Genomic DNA, 16,636 nt, shown 5'->3' with positions numbered 1-16,636 from the left:
AAGTGGGCAGTCCTTGGACTTTCCACAGGTCAGGGAACCCTGATTGCTCTTCGAGCTGATGAGGGAGGGGGATTTGATCGGGGGAGGGGGAGGGAAATGGGAGGCGGTGGCAGGGAGGAGGCAGAAATCCTTAATAAATAAATAAATTTAAAATAAAAAAATCTTTTTTAAAAACCAGAATATGAATTATGTATTATAGCTTTTGACATGCAACAGTGAGTTTTCATAATCAAAAATCACTGGAAGGTGATCTTTGAAAGTAAAAATACTTTTGAGTTATGAGTGCTTATGTCTGATTTCCACATGAGTATTAATTGCTATGTTGTCTTTTAACTAAACAGGCACAGAGATGTTTTAACAGGGTTTTAAGTAAAAAATAAAGGACATAAATGAGAAAAAATTCACAAAAGAAACCAATAACCAACAATCATACCATATGTGCATGCTTTTATTGGTGTGAAACTGAATACTTATGGTGATGAATTTTATGTGCCCACATCACTGCGAAACAAACATTTGACCAAACATTATCTGTATGTATTTAAGTGCATGTTTCTACATGAAATGACTATTTGTGTCAGAAGACTGAGAGTAAAGCATACTAGTCTCTCTAGGACAGCAGTTCTCAACCTCTGGGTCTCAACTCCTTTATCGGAATTAAACGATTCTTTCACAAAGGTTACCTAAGAGCATCAGAAAACACAGTTATTTACATTATAATTCATAAGAGTAGTAAAACTGTAGTTATGCAATGAAATAGTTTCATGATTGAGGGTCACCATGATCTGAGGACCCATGTTGAAGGGTTGCAGCAATAGGAAGATTGAGAACCACTGTTCCAGGGCAATGGGCCTTGTCATTTCAGCTGAAGATCTGAATAGATGAACGGACTGAGTGAGAGGGAATTTCACCAGAATTGCTTGAGCTGCTGATAGAAGTCATTTCCAGCCTTCAGTCAAAGGTGAGGAAAGAACTCTTACTGGGTCAACTCACATGCTGACTTTTACAAGAGCATTTGCACAATTAGTGCTTTTGATGCTCAGTCATTGAACTGAAAAGTAACTATGCTATTAGATCTCTTTCATCCCCAGATTATTGATTGTTGATAATCTGGTGCTGACTCAGTTCCCTGATTGCATAAGTCAATTGTCCCCCTTTTGAAGTAGAAATGATATCTATATACATATTTTTATCTGTCTACTATGAGATATACATATGTGTATATAGAGATATGGGGAGCACAAGCAATATGTGTGTATATACCAAATATAATGTAATAATTTTGTTCTCTAGGAGAACCTAACACCGTAGCACACCATTTTAGTAGCAATAAACTAATATTTCGTGCCTATCACATGCCTACTTCCTGTTCTATCACTACTGTACAGAATTAAATCTTGGTATATCAGAGTGTTGTAAGATTTGGAAATTAGATAATTTAATATAATTATTTAAGATGATGTGGCACCAGAAGAATAGTCATAGGTCCCCAACCTAGTAAATTCTTATTTAAAAGGGGAGATCTTTTGAGGTACACACAGACTAGAAAAATACCATCTGAAGATGAAGGCCCTGATAAGGCCAACCTTCTTCAAGCCAAAGATAGGCAAAAGCCATTGGAGAGCTTCGGGAGGGATGTGAAACAGAGTATCAGTCTTATTCTTCAGAAGAAATACACCCTGTTGACTGCTTGAGCTCAGACAGATACTAGCCACTAAAACATAGTTTTCACACTTTGTAAATGGCCATCCTAGAAAATTAATAGATGTGAACACTGGAAAAGTTTAAAGACTATGCATACCCAGTGCTGCAACAACAGTGTACAATGGTACTCCTAAAGTTAGAGAACAATGTGGATAAATTCTCCCCACCTCTTATGGCCTTTAAGAGAAGCCAGCAATATAAAATTGTATAATCTGTAAACACAGTTAAGGCTTTTTAATGGGATTAGTCATGGAGCCAGTGGTTATTATAACACATTTCAAACACTTAAAATGTGTCAATAAAGGGATAGTTAAAAGCCATAGTACATTAATAATATGACAAGTATCTACTTCAAAGAATGAGATGATTTAAGTAAATTTGTGAAAGGCTGTCCTTGATATGTTGTTTAGTTTATAAAACAATTTGTAACTGAGTGTATACTTGTGATATTGTCCTTGTAGAATAAATGCAATTTCAATGTGTGTTATGATGCTTAAAGAGAATGGTTGGGAAATGGTGCATTCGAAATAACATCAAGAGTAGTTGCCTTTGAATGCAAGGGTTAGGACCATGAACCAAATCTCATTTCCCTATTTATTATTTTCTTGCTTGTTTTACAACAATCAGGGAATTCCTTGTCAAAAAATTAACACAGAAAATATCGTATCAAAGGGGATCTTCCTAGTTGGATTCCTACAGGAACATACTACCATAAAAATTCTTGCTGCTTCTCTTATGGGTTTTTGGTCCCAGAGAAATTCTAAAATTTTATAATATCTAATGTGATGCACATAGTAAGGAATATGTAGAAATGAAGTTCCGATGCAATCGTACCATGATGCTCCCCCTTCCCTCTCTATTGCCCCTTCCCTCATACCCTTCTGCCTTCTCAGCATTCCCCAGTTGTCTTCATCTCTCACATATGTATGTGTATTCTTAGAAGAGTGTCATAAAACTCTTCTTTTTTGTGTCATGGACTTCCTTTCTATTTTCCTGTGTTTTACCCTTACTTAAATATACTTAAGTTATACTTAAATTCCCACTTAAATATACTTGTTTAATTTCTAGAAGCTAGCATCTGAATATAAGAGAAATAATGTGACATTTAGATTTCTGGATCAGGATTACTTCATTCAGAATGATAGTTTCCATTTCCATACATTTACCTGTGAATTTAATAATTACCTTTTTCTTAGCACTTGAATAATAGTCCATGATGTCAATGTACCACATTTTCTTTATGCACTCATCAGGGACATGTAGGTTGTTCCCATTTCCTTGTTATTGTGAATAGAGCAGCAATAGACATGACTGGTCAGGTATCTTAGAGTAGAATTTCGAATCTTTTGAGTATATGCCAAATAGTCACATAGCTGTAGAACATATAAGCTCCAGTTTTAGTTTTTAAAGAAACATCCATAATTTCTATACTGACTATACTTATATACATTCCCACCAACAGTGAATCAGGGTTCCCTTTTCCTCACAGTCTTACTGTGTTGGCTATTCTTTGTTGCCAACTTGACTACATCTAGAATTAACAAAAATATCAAGCAGCTGCATATTTCTATGAGGGCTTTTGTCTTAATCATTTGAAGTGGAAAGACCCACTTTTAATTTGAATCTTTTGAGAAGGGAAGTTATACTTTTAATCTGGGTCACACCTTCTGCTAACAGCTTATGCAAAGGGCATGGAAGATGCCTGCTTGCTCTAGTTCTTGCCAGCAAGTCCGTTTCATCATTGGCATTATGGCCTAATTCTTCAGGATTCTGGTGTATACTGAAGAACTGCTAAGATATTCAGCCTCACGGACTGGACAACTACTGGATTCTTGGAACTTCAGATCATAGGGAGCCATTGTTGGACTAGCTGGACTACAGTTTGTAATATTCTAATAAATATATACACATACCTTCATACACACACACACACACACACACACACACACACACACATATATATATATATATATATATATAATATTCATTAAGTAAGTTCTGTTCTTCTAAAGAAACCTAATATACTCACCAACAGTTGTTGTCATTCTGATTTTGGTGTGCAGGTTTTAATTTACATTTCCTTGACCTGTCACCTGATAATAACATACACACTGGGTCATTCTTATAGAGGTTTGAATGGCATTTGTTTCCATTAGCTCATAGGGAGTGGTACTATAAAGAGGTGTGACTTTGTTGGAGTAGGTATGGCCCTGTTGGAGGAAGCATATCACTGCGTGGATGGACTTTGAGGTCTTATATGTGCTCAAACCACATCAAGTGTCTCAGTTCACTTCCTGTTGCCTGTAGGATTAAGATGTAGCACCTTTTCCACTCTCAGCGCCTTTTCCAACACCATGTCTGCCTGCATGCCACCATGTCCTGCCATGATGATAATGGACTAAGCCTCTGAAACTCTGAACCACCCAATTGTTTCCTTTATAAGAGTTGCTGTGGTCATGACTTCAGCAATAGAAGCCTGAAGACACTTGACTTGTTTTCTTTTGTTAAATGTAGCTTGCTCATACTTTTGGCAACTACAACTCCAAATTTTTTAAAAGATACAAACTATCTTAAATTTTAAAAGTTGAAAAATCTAAATATCATTATTTTAGGAAAATGTATATAGTCTTAAGAGTTAAAGGATATTTTAAAAATATTTATCAGGGCTTGCAAGTTGGCTAAAAGGGTGTAAAAGTGAAGGCTGCCAAGACTGATTACCTGAGTTCCATCGCCAGAATCAGCATGGTAGTTGGAGAGAACAGATTTTCTCCACAAGACAGATTCTGACTTTCACTTTTGTTTTGGGGCATATGTACACATGTACACACATGCGTATGCACACACCCATTCAGGTAAATAATTAAATAGAAATGTAATAAAAGTTTTATAACATGTTGTTGTTTCCTGTTCTCTGTCATGGTATAGGGTCAATTTAAAAATGTGAAGCCACACGGGCAGTTTGCATCTGAAAGTTCTCTTTTAATATCTGTCTGGGGGAGAGAGAGTAGAGACAGAATGACCCAGGCAGCCAAGGTACTGGAGAATCTCACTGGTCAGATACTTGTATTTTCCAAAAGTAGACCAACTGAAAGGTTTTTGGCATCAGGAGAAATGAAAATATGGCTGTTCACTTCATAGACTGTGTGGCCAAGGTAGAAGAAATTCTGGAGAAAGGGCTGAAGGTATAGGAGTATGAGTTACAAAGAAATAACTTCTTAGATGCTGGAAGTTGTGGTTTGGAGCACAGAGCACATTGATCTCACAAACAAAATCCCTGATCATTGGTATCTGTAGGCTGGGCTTCTATGTGGTTCTGGGTATGTCAGGTTTCATCAACATAGGCAAAAAGCGCAGGAAAAAAAGGCTGTGCTGGAAGCACACAGAGTCAGTAAAGAGGAGACTATGTGCTAGTTCCAGAAGAAGAATGATGAATCATTCTTGTGGAATATTTGTTTAACTATGTAATAAAGATGTGTTGCAATTGTTTAATTATGAGAAGATGTGTTGTTGTTATACCTTGCCTGTCTAAGACACATGACTGGTCTAATAAAATACTGAGTGGCCAATAGAGAGGGTGGAGGTATAGGCAGAACTTCCAGGCAGGAAGAATAAGTAGTAGTAGGAATTTAGGATTGAGGAATAAAGAAAAGTAGATGCCAGGGAGATGGCAGGGGCCAGTCAGAGAGGCACAGAAGAAGCATGAAAGTAGGACATACAGAATTAAATAAAGGTGAAAGTCCTGAGGTAAAATGTAGATGAATAGAAACAGGTTAGATTAATTTCAAAGAGGTAGTAGGACAAGCCTAAGCCATTCACCATTAATAAGTCTCTGTGTCTTTATTTGGGAGCTGGTTGGTGGTCCAAAGAGAATACCAACTACAGACCATTCTTCCTGGCAAATAAAGTCAATCAAAAGGTGTAGTAATAGGAGCGGCGGGGCTGTGTCCCCAGCACCCCAGCCGCCTGGCTCGGCTTATGCCCTGAAATAACAACACACAAATTGTATTCATTTAATCACTGCTTGGCCATTTCTATCTAGCCTCTTCTAGGCTAACTCTCGCACCTGGACTAGCCCATCTCTAATAATCTGCTGTAGCCCACAAGGTTACCAGGGAGATTCTAGCCTACGTTCATCCTGGGTTGGAGCTTCATCGCGTGTGCCTCAGAGAGCAGAGCTCTCGCCTCTGCCCACAAGAGTGGAGCATCGTGTCTCTCTGAGGCGTCTGCCCCCAAGAGGAGAGCTGTCGAGTCTGACCTCACTTCCTCTTCCGCCCAGCATTCTGTTCTGTTTACTCCTCCCACCTATGTTTTAACCTATCAGGGCAAGCAGCTTCTTTATTTAATTAAGCAATGACCTTCCTCCATCAAAAAGGCTGATTTTTTTCAGTGAAATGTAAAAAGGAAGGAAGAAAGGAAGAAATTATTTCATACTGGTTCCTATGAAACATACTTATTTGAGATAATATTTTAAATATTACACAAATTCTGTGTAGCATGCCTTTAATTAGTATTTGTATGGTGTATTATCTTTCATTCTTTAACATTTTACCATATTTATCTATATTTATACTACATATCATTAGAGGGTTGGGTGCAGTGTTGCATGTCTTTAATACTAGCACTCAGGAGGTAGTGGCAAGGATCTCTCTGAGTTCCAGGTCATCCAAGGCTCCTTAGTGAGACCACATCTCAAAACAAGTTAATAGCTTGTTATTTTCTTGTTTCAATAAATGTTATTGAGCATTGTTCACTTTAAAAATATTATTACTGTGTATACATGAGTACCTTTGTATACATGGAAAGGAATCAGAGGAAAGATTTTGGTTACTGTGTATGTCTTTCCAACTGTATGTAGTTTCTTCAGATCCAACTCAGGTCATCAAACTTGTGTAGCAAGTGATTTTGCTTACCAAACCATCTTGCAGGCCCCAGCATTTTTCTTGGATGGAGATAGATTACCTGACAATATTTTTATCCTTTCAATGTTTAGTTTTATGTTAGAAGTGACCAGATCACCCTACTCATATTAAAGATTTCTGTGGTACTCTGAATACTCAAGCTGCTATTTTATGAATTACAATTTCTCTTCAGATATCCTTGATAGAAATTCCTCTTCGGGATTTCTGGATCGTTCCATCTTTAGCCCCAGTTAAATTTCTCCATACACTGTTACATCCATCAGTACTTGGCAAAGCCCTTGAGGAAAACTCTTGCAGGTCTTTGTAGTGATGGTGGGTAGTTTTATGATTTTTTAAAAATGTTGGGAGGTCCATGGTGGCAGTAGGCAGGTAGCGGGCTCTGGGAGCCACCAGTCCCAGACAGAGGGGAAACATAGGGAAGCGTGTGCGCACCAGGAGGAATGGTGAGAGTCAAGATGGAGGGCAGGGGTCGCCAGGAGTGGGCGTGGCTTGCCTCTTAAAGAGCCGAAAACCATAACAGGTAGGAATTTGGTAACACTACATGAGCAGTAAGGAAGTAGAGTGCTTAGGAAAGAATGAGGCTATGCTGTAGCCTCTAGGATACACTCCCCAACTGCCCACTCCTTCCAGGTTAGCCTCACCTTCTAAAGGTTTCACAACCTCCCAAAACAATGCCACCAGCTGAAGAATAAAGTATTTAAACACATCCACATTCAATTCCTAACAAGCAGGCGAAGGTAGAATGATTAATATCTCCCAAGCAAGGCCAGAAAGAGGCATCTCCTTTAAGATACATCTGCTCACCATTTTATGACTAAATTCTACCCTAGTTTGAAACTTGTCTTTGTTTCTAACACTTATTTCTAGCACTTTAGTTTGTTTTATACTTTTATTGAAAATAGATTTTTTTTCCTCAGTAATCAGTAATCCTGATTACTGTTTTCCCTCCCTCTAATCCTCCCAGTATTCCCACCTTCCTTTCCATCCATATCTACTCTGTTTCTGTCTATAAATTTCCTAATGATATTTACCCTACCCAAACAGACTTACAAGTGATAATAATAAAATAAAATATAAGATAAAATGAAAAACTAACTCATTGGAATTAGATGAAATAAAACAAAAAAAAAAGAAAGAAAGAAAAGAGGCCAAGAGAAGGCAAAAATAAGCCCAGAAATCCATTAATGTGCACACTCAAGAATCCATGATAAGCACTAAACTGGAAGTTGTAAGTACAAAGGAGCTGGTGCAGACCTGCGCAGGTTTCTGTGCATGCTGCTTTACTCTGTGAGTTCATATGAGCTTGCTCGTGTTGACTGAGAAAGCCTTGATTGTTTTTGGTGTCTTCCACCTCCATTGGCTCTTGTACTCTTTCTACCTTCTCTTCCAAAGAGTTCATTGAGCACTGAGAAGAGGAATTTGATGGTGACACCCCATTTAGAGTTGATTGTTCTGAAGTTTCTCACTCTCTGAATATTGTCTAGTTGTGGCTTTCTGTATTTGTTATCATCTGTTGCAGGAGGAAGCTTCTCTGATGATAGCTGAGCAAGGCACTGATCTTTGACTATAACATAATATCATTAGAAGTCATTTTATTGCTAGTTTTCTTCTCTTTTAGATCTATATTTTTTTGTTTTACCCTAGGTCCCTGTGTTTTCTGCTGGCAGGTTCTTGGTCAAAGCAGTACTGGGTGTGGGTTCTATCTTCTATAGTGGGCCTTAAGTTAAATCAGATGCTGGCTGGTTATTCTTACAAGATTTGGATCACTGTTAACCTAGCATATTTTGCAGGCCAGACAGAATTCTAGATCAGAGGCTTTGTGGCTGCCCTGGTACTCATGTTTCTCTTTCGACAGTGTGCAGAGTACTTTCCTATACCAAAGACACTGGAAAGTAGGATTGTAAGCAAAAATCCTATTTCTCCATGTTTAATGAGTTGGCTAGGTGTTATCTTCAGCAATGGGGTCTTGTTGTCAGGTTTTGGAGAGTAACCTATAGTCTTGGCATCAGCCTGGGTTTTATGTAGGATTCTTGCGAGACCCCTTTGGCCAACAACTCAATTATATGCATTCCAATCCTGGTAATGGAAGCCTCATTTGGTGACAAGAGATGGCTAGTTGGGGCTCTGACTTTCTCCATTATTTGGCAATTTCAGATAGATCTCATTCATATATATTTACATTTTAGGAAACTTCTGTTCTATTAGGTTCCTATACTGCTCATCAAATGGCCCTTAATTTAAGCTTTCTCTCTCCATATTCCCTCCATCATTTCCCTCTCCCACACTCCCCAATTTATTTTTTATCCAAGCCTCCATACATCCATAACTATCTAATCTCTTTCCCTCTCCTAATGATATTTATCCTACCCAATTTCCTTACTCTATATCTAACCTCTGTGGTTCTATAGACATTAGCTTGTATTTCATTGGTTTAATATATAGTATCCACTTATAAGCAAATGTATACTATATTTCTCTTTCTGTTTCTGGATTATTTTTCTTATTCTATTCATTTATCATCAAATTTCATGATTTCATCTTTTTAATGGCTGAGTAATAACTCCATTATATAGATTTACATTTTCTCTATCCATACATTTCTTAAGAAACATCTAGGTTGTTTCCAATTTCTGGCAATTATGACAAAAGCAGCAATGAGCATGGTTGAACAAGTGTCTCTGCACAGGAGCAAGCATCCTATGTATACATTCCCAAGAGTGGTATAGCTGGATCTTGAGGTAGACCTATTTCCAACTTTCTGAGGAATTGCTACAATGATTTCCATACTGGTTGTACAAGTTTGCATTCCCATCAGCAATGGAGGAGTTTTCCTCTTACTCTATATCTTCACTAACATAAACTGTCATTTTTTGTTGATCTTAGTCATTTTGTCAGGCATAAAATGAAATCTCAAAGTAATTTTGATTTTCATTTCCCTGATAGCTTAAGGATGCTGGACATTTCTTTAACTGTTTCTCAGGCATTTGAGATTCCTCTTTTGAGAATTCTCTGTTTAGCTCTGTATCTCGTCATTTAATTGGGTTGTTTGGATTGTTGATATCTAGTTTATTCAGTTTTTTTTTATTTATTTTGGAAATTAGCCTTTTAAGGAATGTGTAGTTGTTAAATTTTTTCCCTTTCTATAGGCTGTTACTTTGTCTTAATGATGTCTTTGCCCTGCAGACACTTTTCAGTTTAATAAAGTCACATTGATTAATTGTTGATCATAGTGTCTATGTAAACGTGTTCTGTTTCAGAAAATTGTCTTCTGTGCCACTGAGTTCAAGGCCATTCTTTTGTGTTAGGTTCAGTGTTCAGGTTTTATGTTTAGGTCTTTGATCTATTTGGAGTTGAGTTTTGTTTAGGATGATAAGTATGGATCTATATATAATCTTCTACGCAGCTTTTCAATTTGTCTATTACCCTTTGCTGAAGATGCTATTACACTGTCTAAAAAGTAAATCCCAAAGAAATGATGCCCACAATTTTTAAAAATCTTTACTTAATCTGTTAGTGTGCTTTCTATAACTTTAGCAAGATACTTGAGAAAAGCAACTTAAACAAGGCAATAATTATTTGGGACTCATGATTTCAGAAGTTTCAGTGTGCGTTTTGATGGCTTTGTTATTTTAAACTGTGAAAACTCATAACTTCATGATAGGCGAGCAGTGGAGTAGGCTGGGGAAGGGGATCAAGAACAAATACTACCATTCAAGGGAACACTTCTTGAGCTCCACTTCCTAGGGGCTCCACCACTTCTAAGAGGCTCTTTAAGCTATGAAGCCACAAATCTAATGATAAAATTGGCGATATCAGATTTCATGAACCAGGAATTCCTGAACAACCACATCACAAGTTATGGGCAAAAAGTTTCCAGCACAGGAGCTTTTAAAGGGAATATTTAAGATTCAGTGTAACAATAAAATTTTGTCTAAATCTTATTTTTATGTTTTCATCACTTAGTTGACTCCAGTCTATGAATCCTTTATTTTTTCTTCCCTTGGATAAAGCAAAGGGAGTTACTTTGATATCTTTTCTTCTTCTTTTGGAGAGATACATGTTCCCTCCCGATAATCAGCAGTCCTTTTGTGTAGAATCTTTGCTTCTAAGCAAGACTGCAGGCCAGACTATAAAGAAGTATGTAGCTGGCAGTCAGGATCCATAATGTCTCATTTACTTGGCTCTTTAGTATGTACCAAATCATGTATATAATTGATAAAGATATATTCTTGTATAAATTATAATACAGGGGACAAAATGTTTACATAGTAGTACTTAAAAAACAAACGTCTTGGCTAGTCAAAAGGTAAATTTAAGACCTTAAAAATATTGATCAAATGCTACTCTTGAGCAATCAATTGAGCCTTATTGCCACAGCCAATTTCTATTACGAGTCAAACCATGGCTCTATCAGGCTGAGAAAGCTCTTATTGATTTATATTATTTCTCAGCCTCAGACAGAAATTTAATTTAGAATATTTGGGAGAAGAATTAGAAGGGAAAATGAAGTCAAACTTAGGGGTATGTTACTAGGCATGCCCAGTCTTCAGTCAGAAAATGAGAAGATGGCTTTTCTAGCATTTCAGCTGGCACTTTTAGTTTCGAATAAGTATTGTCTGAAGTTTCCCAGGTTATGAAACAACCACCACAAGCAGCAGGAGCAGCAGCAGCAGCTCGGCAGAGACATAAGCTGCTGGCTGATTAGCTCAGTGCTAACCTGTAAGCAGCTCCTTCTAGGGTGAAATGCAATTGAGTCTTTATTAAGTCCAGGCTGGAGTGACACCGCAGCAGTCTTGGTTATCAGCCTCAGAGCACATTGAGTTAAGTAGGAAGGCACATGGTGGGGAAGAGTTTTGTGGTGCAGATGATGATCAGTGAGAGACTAAGGTGCAAATTACTTCTCTGGGGTGCTGAGAATAGGAAATCAGGGTGAAAGTTGAGGTTTATAGCTCCAAGGTTTGGCCTTCCATATGCTGTAAGTGGTCTTGCTCTGTGGGTTGAAGTACTACAGTACTCATGAATATGTACTATTTGTGGCTACTGTCACTGATTAGCTACAGTGTAGCTTGTTTGATGAGCCTGAAAACTACTATGGAAGGCCTGAGAGGTAGTACAGAATGGCATATCCATAGGTACTTCTGTGACCACGTGGAAACTGAGGACATTCAGATGTAAAATGCTCCAGACACTGTATAAAGTATGTTTGGAACCACTATATTCTTATCTTTGTGCAGCATCTTTGACAGAAAAATTATGACAAACCAAAACAACCCCCCCCAAAAAAACCCTCTCCAGGATAGAGTCTACACTTTACCTTTCTTAAGTCTGTGTTAATCTTAATTTATGAAGATGTACATGTGTGCTCACCTGTCATGGGAAATGAATACTGCTTGTTTCTACTAGCTGGGTTGCATCACCTCCCTGTGCCTCTGTAACTTCATGTGTAAAATGGTCCTAATATGATTATGATAGCACCAAATAAGCTAATAGCTATAAATATGCAGCACTGACATCGTGTGCACTGCATTCTAGATTTTATTACTGGTTTAGCCACCAGTATTATATGAAGTGACAAAGATTAGGCATGAATACATGTATAATACACAACTTAGAATTCAAGCCCAGCTCACTCTTTGATCTTTCATTTTAAGCCTCTTTGAGAAAAGGTTTTTGTTTGACTATGTACAGGTGCAGTTTTCTCAGGTTTGTAATTATGCTGTCATATGTAGCTGCCTAGAAGCTTTTCAAGTGGAGATTTTTATTTCCCCCTTCACTTGCTCTATAAATAAGAAGCAACTACCAAGAAAGAATAGATGTTTGTAAATATTAACTCTAGCAAGTATGGTTTTCACTGCATAACAGGACTGTTTTTGTGTGCAACTCTGTATGCTGTTGCTGTGAGTGCAGAGACGCATATATTCAGCTCCTTCCAATTATGATATTATGCAGTGTGTACTAAAAACAAAACAAAGCAACCTAGCTACCATGTGCTGCCATATGCAGCAATCTCTGCAGTTTACAGTTCATCTCCTGAAACTCACAAAATCTCTGTGAAGTGGATGATATTTTCCTCACTTGTGTGATTGAAAAATAGAAACTCAGAGAAATGAAGATGCTTAGTGGGGTTACAAGGCACTGTCATTCAGGTCTATGTGATTTGACAGTGCTTGAATTAGTTTACCATGCTACACTGCAGTTCTCTCTGTTTATATGGTCCCCTCTGTTTATATTCCCTTTCTACTGAATGTTTTAATTGTTTCTCCCTTTTGTTTTGTGTTGCTTTGGTACAACTCTTCACCCATAGGTATAATTATTACAGTTAAATGATGTTCTCTCATCCACTCAGACTTTTCCAGTGGTGTGAGAGAATAAAATCACAGTTAACCATTGATTAAACACCACTTCAAGTCACCTGCAGTGGTCATTAACACAACTTTTGTTTACCTTCCTGGCTCTAGGAGTTAACTACTGCTCAGAGGACAGCTGCAATGATGGTGGAGGGAAGAAGCAGAACTTGATCTGTCTGTGCTTTCCACAAGCAGCAGAAACCTGATTGGCTTCTTTAAGGAGTCTCATTTTTAAGGATTCCCAGAATAATTGCTCTCACCTTTTCAAAGTTAAAAAACTTGCATATGTATATATGCATGAGTATGTGTATTTGTGTTTGAATGTATATACAGGAGGCAGGGTGTTTTACTGAACCCATAACTCACCAGTTCAGCTAGTCTGGCTAATCTTGCTCTTGGGACCCTATCTCTTCTTCCCGAGCATTGGTTCCCCTACCTGGATTTTTCTGTTTCCTGAGAATCTATAATCTAGTCCTCATTCTTGAACAAGGCCAGTGCTATCCTCTCTGTCATTTCTTTGGCCCTTGCTCTGGTCTGACCATGAGGAGAAAAGACCTGGAAATGACTGTTCATCCAATCTGTGATTAAACGAGTGAGTTGATGTTAAGTTTCTATTTTTTTCCTTGAATTTTGCTAAGTAGTCAAATAGCACATCATTTTATCTCAATACATATACATGGTTCAAAAGTCAAAATTTCTTTCATTCATTTGTTCATTCATTCATTCACTTCTAAGAATAGAAATGAGGGCCTTACATATGCCAGACAAGTAGTACTATTTCAGTATTCATCTTGAGTCCTCAAATTTTTATTGAAATTAAAACTAATCACAGATCTATTTCTATTTCTTTTTGTCTGTACTCTTTTCTCCTGACCTGCAACAGCAGCTTCTTTGTCCCCTTCGGTGCTGGGTCTTATGCATGCTAGGGAAGTGCTTTCCTAGTCTTAAGGTTTTTGGAAACAGGGCCTCAATATATGGACAAAACCAGCCATACATTTAGTATTTTCCTGTTTCAGCCGGCAAAACCTATAATCCAAGCCATTCCAGAGATGGAAGCTGTTAGCTCAGAACCTCAAACTCATCCTTTGCTTCAGCCAGTGCTGAGCCTACCTTAGCTAAATTAAAGCCTGTCTTGAAATAAGAATAGCCTGGTCAGATTTGCTCTATGGGTATCTAACCCTTGGTTTAGAGCAGTGGTCCTCAACCTTCCTAATGCTGCAACTCTTTAGTACAGTTCTTCATGCTGTGGTGACTGCCAACCATAAAATTATTTTCATTACTACTCCATAACTGTAATTTTTCTACTGTTATGAGTTGTAATGTAAATATATGCTCTGTAGGATATCTGATATATGACCCCCAAATGGGTTGTGACACAGAAGTTGAAAACCACTAGTTTAGAGGCAAGCTGCCCTAGTAGATGTCAAATTGTACCAGATTGTATCAGAAATGATAAATAAACTCTTGTTGTGTTAAATCACTGCATTTTGGGATTGTTTGCTATTGTAATATTTTCCTTGGTGGCAAATACAAGGAAAAAACTCCCAGAGTCAGGTTTAGCGATTTGCTCAATTGGAGTGGCTAATCACTGTCAAACCTGCTATTTTCTAACAAGGTTTATACAGCTGCAAGGTTCGTGTTTCTTCATTCTATATCACAGGTAACTCCAGCAACTCTATTGAAGAAATTTTACCCAAGAGAGGTTGAGTGATACACCCAAAGTCACAGCTACTTAGAAACGTAGGAACTGACACTACTGTTCATAGGGTTTTCTTTACCAATGTTGTGGGAAGATTAGTTTTTCCTTTTTAAGACACCAAGTTTGATCACATTGGTGTGATTGGGCTGCAAGGGTGCAAGTAAACTGCAACCCACACCATCTCTTCTTTAAAACTCATGTGGCATTTGAAGAAATCAGTGGAAATTAGCACTTAAGTTGCCAATCTACCCAATAACTGTATTCTTTTCTAAATAAATGATTTTTCCTTTTATTGAAAATAGTTCTTTTTCACATAATACATCCTGATTACAGTTTCTCCTCCTTCTATTACTCCCAGCCACCTTGTGCCCTTCCCTCTGGATCCAATTCCTTTCTGTGTCTCATTAAAAAACAAACAGGCTTCTATGGGATAATAATAACATGTAATAAAATATAATAAGATATAATAAAAAGAAACACATCAGAAATAGACAAATCAAAAAAAGCCCAAGTGAAGGCACAAAATCAGAGACTCAGTTGTGAAGCATGATAAGTAAAAACTCATATTGGGGTTCATCCTGAAGACCAGAAAAGCAAAGTAGCCAGCCACTGGCTCCTACCTTGACATCAGTCTGAAAATGGTGATCCTGCCTCCAGTAAACCTCGGAATGAGACTGAGAGCTGTCTCTTCCTGCCTTATAATCCTCTCTAGTTCTGGGATTAAGGGTGTGCACCACTATCATCTGGTTTCTATGGCAAACTATTGTGGTTACTGGGATTATAGGTATGACTCATTGCTGCCTGGTCTGTAAGGCTTCCAGTGTGGCTCTTTTACTTTTTGGTTCTTTGGGCAAGCTTTATTTACTAAAATACAAATGAAATGCCAGTACACACTTGTTCACACATTCAGGAGTCCCATAAAAATACTAAACTGGAAGTTATAACATATATGTAGAGAGCCTAGTGCAGACCCATGAAGGGCCAGTTCATGCTACTTCACTTTCTGTGACTTCATATGATAAACTTTGATGATGACTAACTAACTAACTATAAACATATATGTAATATATACCCATATAGTTTATATATATATATATATATATATATATATATATATATATATATATATATATATAGTATATATACATATTTTATTTTCTAGACAGGGTTTCAGGGGTGTCCTGGAGCTTGTTTTTAGACCAGGCTGGTGTAGGCGTAAGTCACAAACAATGCCACAGCAGTTTGGAATTATGATTAATAGGGTATTATTTATTTAAAGGGGAAAAAACTTACAGATCACCGTCAGCCCTCTGTACAACCAGGAAGGGAGTCTAGTCGCCAGCCGAGCAGGAAGTGAAGAGGAGCGAGAGAAGGAAGTGGCCACTTTTTTAAAGGGAGAGAGACCACGCCCCAATGGGCTGGTATCTCAGCGGCTATAGGCTGGAGGAGCGGAAGGACCTCCCGCAACAGGCTGGCCTCAAACTCACTGAGATCAACCTACCTCTGCCTCCTAAGTGCTGAGATCTAAGGCATGTTCCAGCACAACTCACAACTATATTCTTAAAAGTAAAAAAGAATAGCATTTACCTACCTTCTCTTCCTCCTCCTCTTCCATATACTCCAATGAGACAAACTTGTAAACCTATAATTTGAACCCCAAAATTGATAGTCAAGGGAGCAGCTTTTTTTTGTCAGTCTCTTTTCCTAAAGAAGAAAAAAAGGTTTGTTTTTCTTTAACTGCCCCTCCCTTGCCCTTGCACTAAAGCATGGAAAATGGTTAGAAAATTCCCCAGAAGGCTGGTGATTCTTGAGAGACAAGCCTTATTAAGTTGAAGCATATAACTGTACTGTTCTGCTGTTTTCAAATAAAGAGGATTGTTATCCAAGCAGCAATCCTAGGCTCAAGGCCTACAAATTGTATTTAATAGAACATCAAGTTCTCTGACCTTCCCAGAAAAGAGACTGAA

This window comes from Microtus ochrogaster, linkage group LG3 (genome assembly GCF_000317375.1).
Source record: "Microtus ochrogaster isolate Prairie Vole_2 linkage group LG3, MicOch1.0, whole genome shotgun sequence".
NCBI lineage: Eukaryota > Metazoa > Chordata > Mammalia > Rodentia > Cricetidae > Microtus > Microtus ochrogaster.
The sequence above is the reverse complement of the archived record's forward strand: the minus strand, read 5'-3'. Positions refer to the sequence as shown.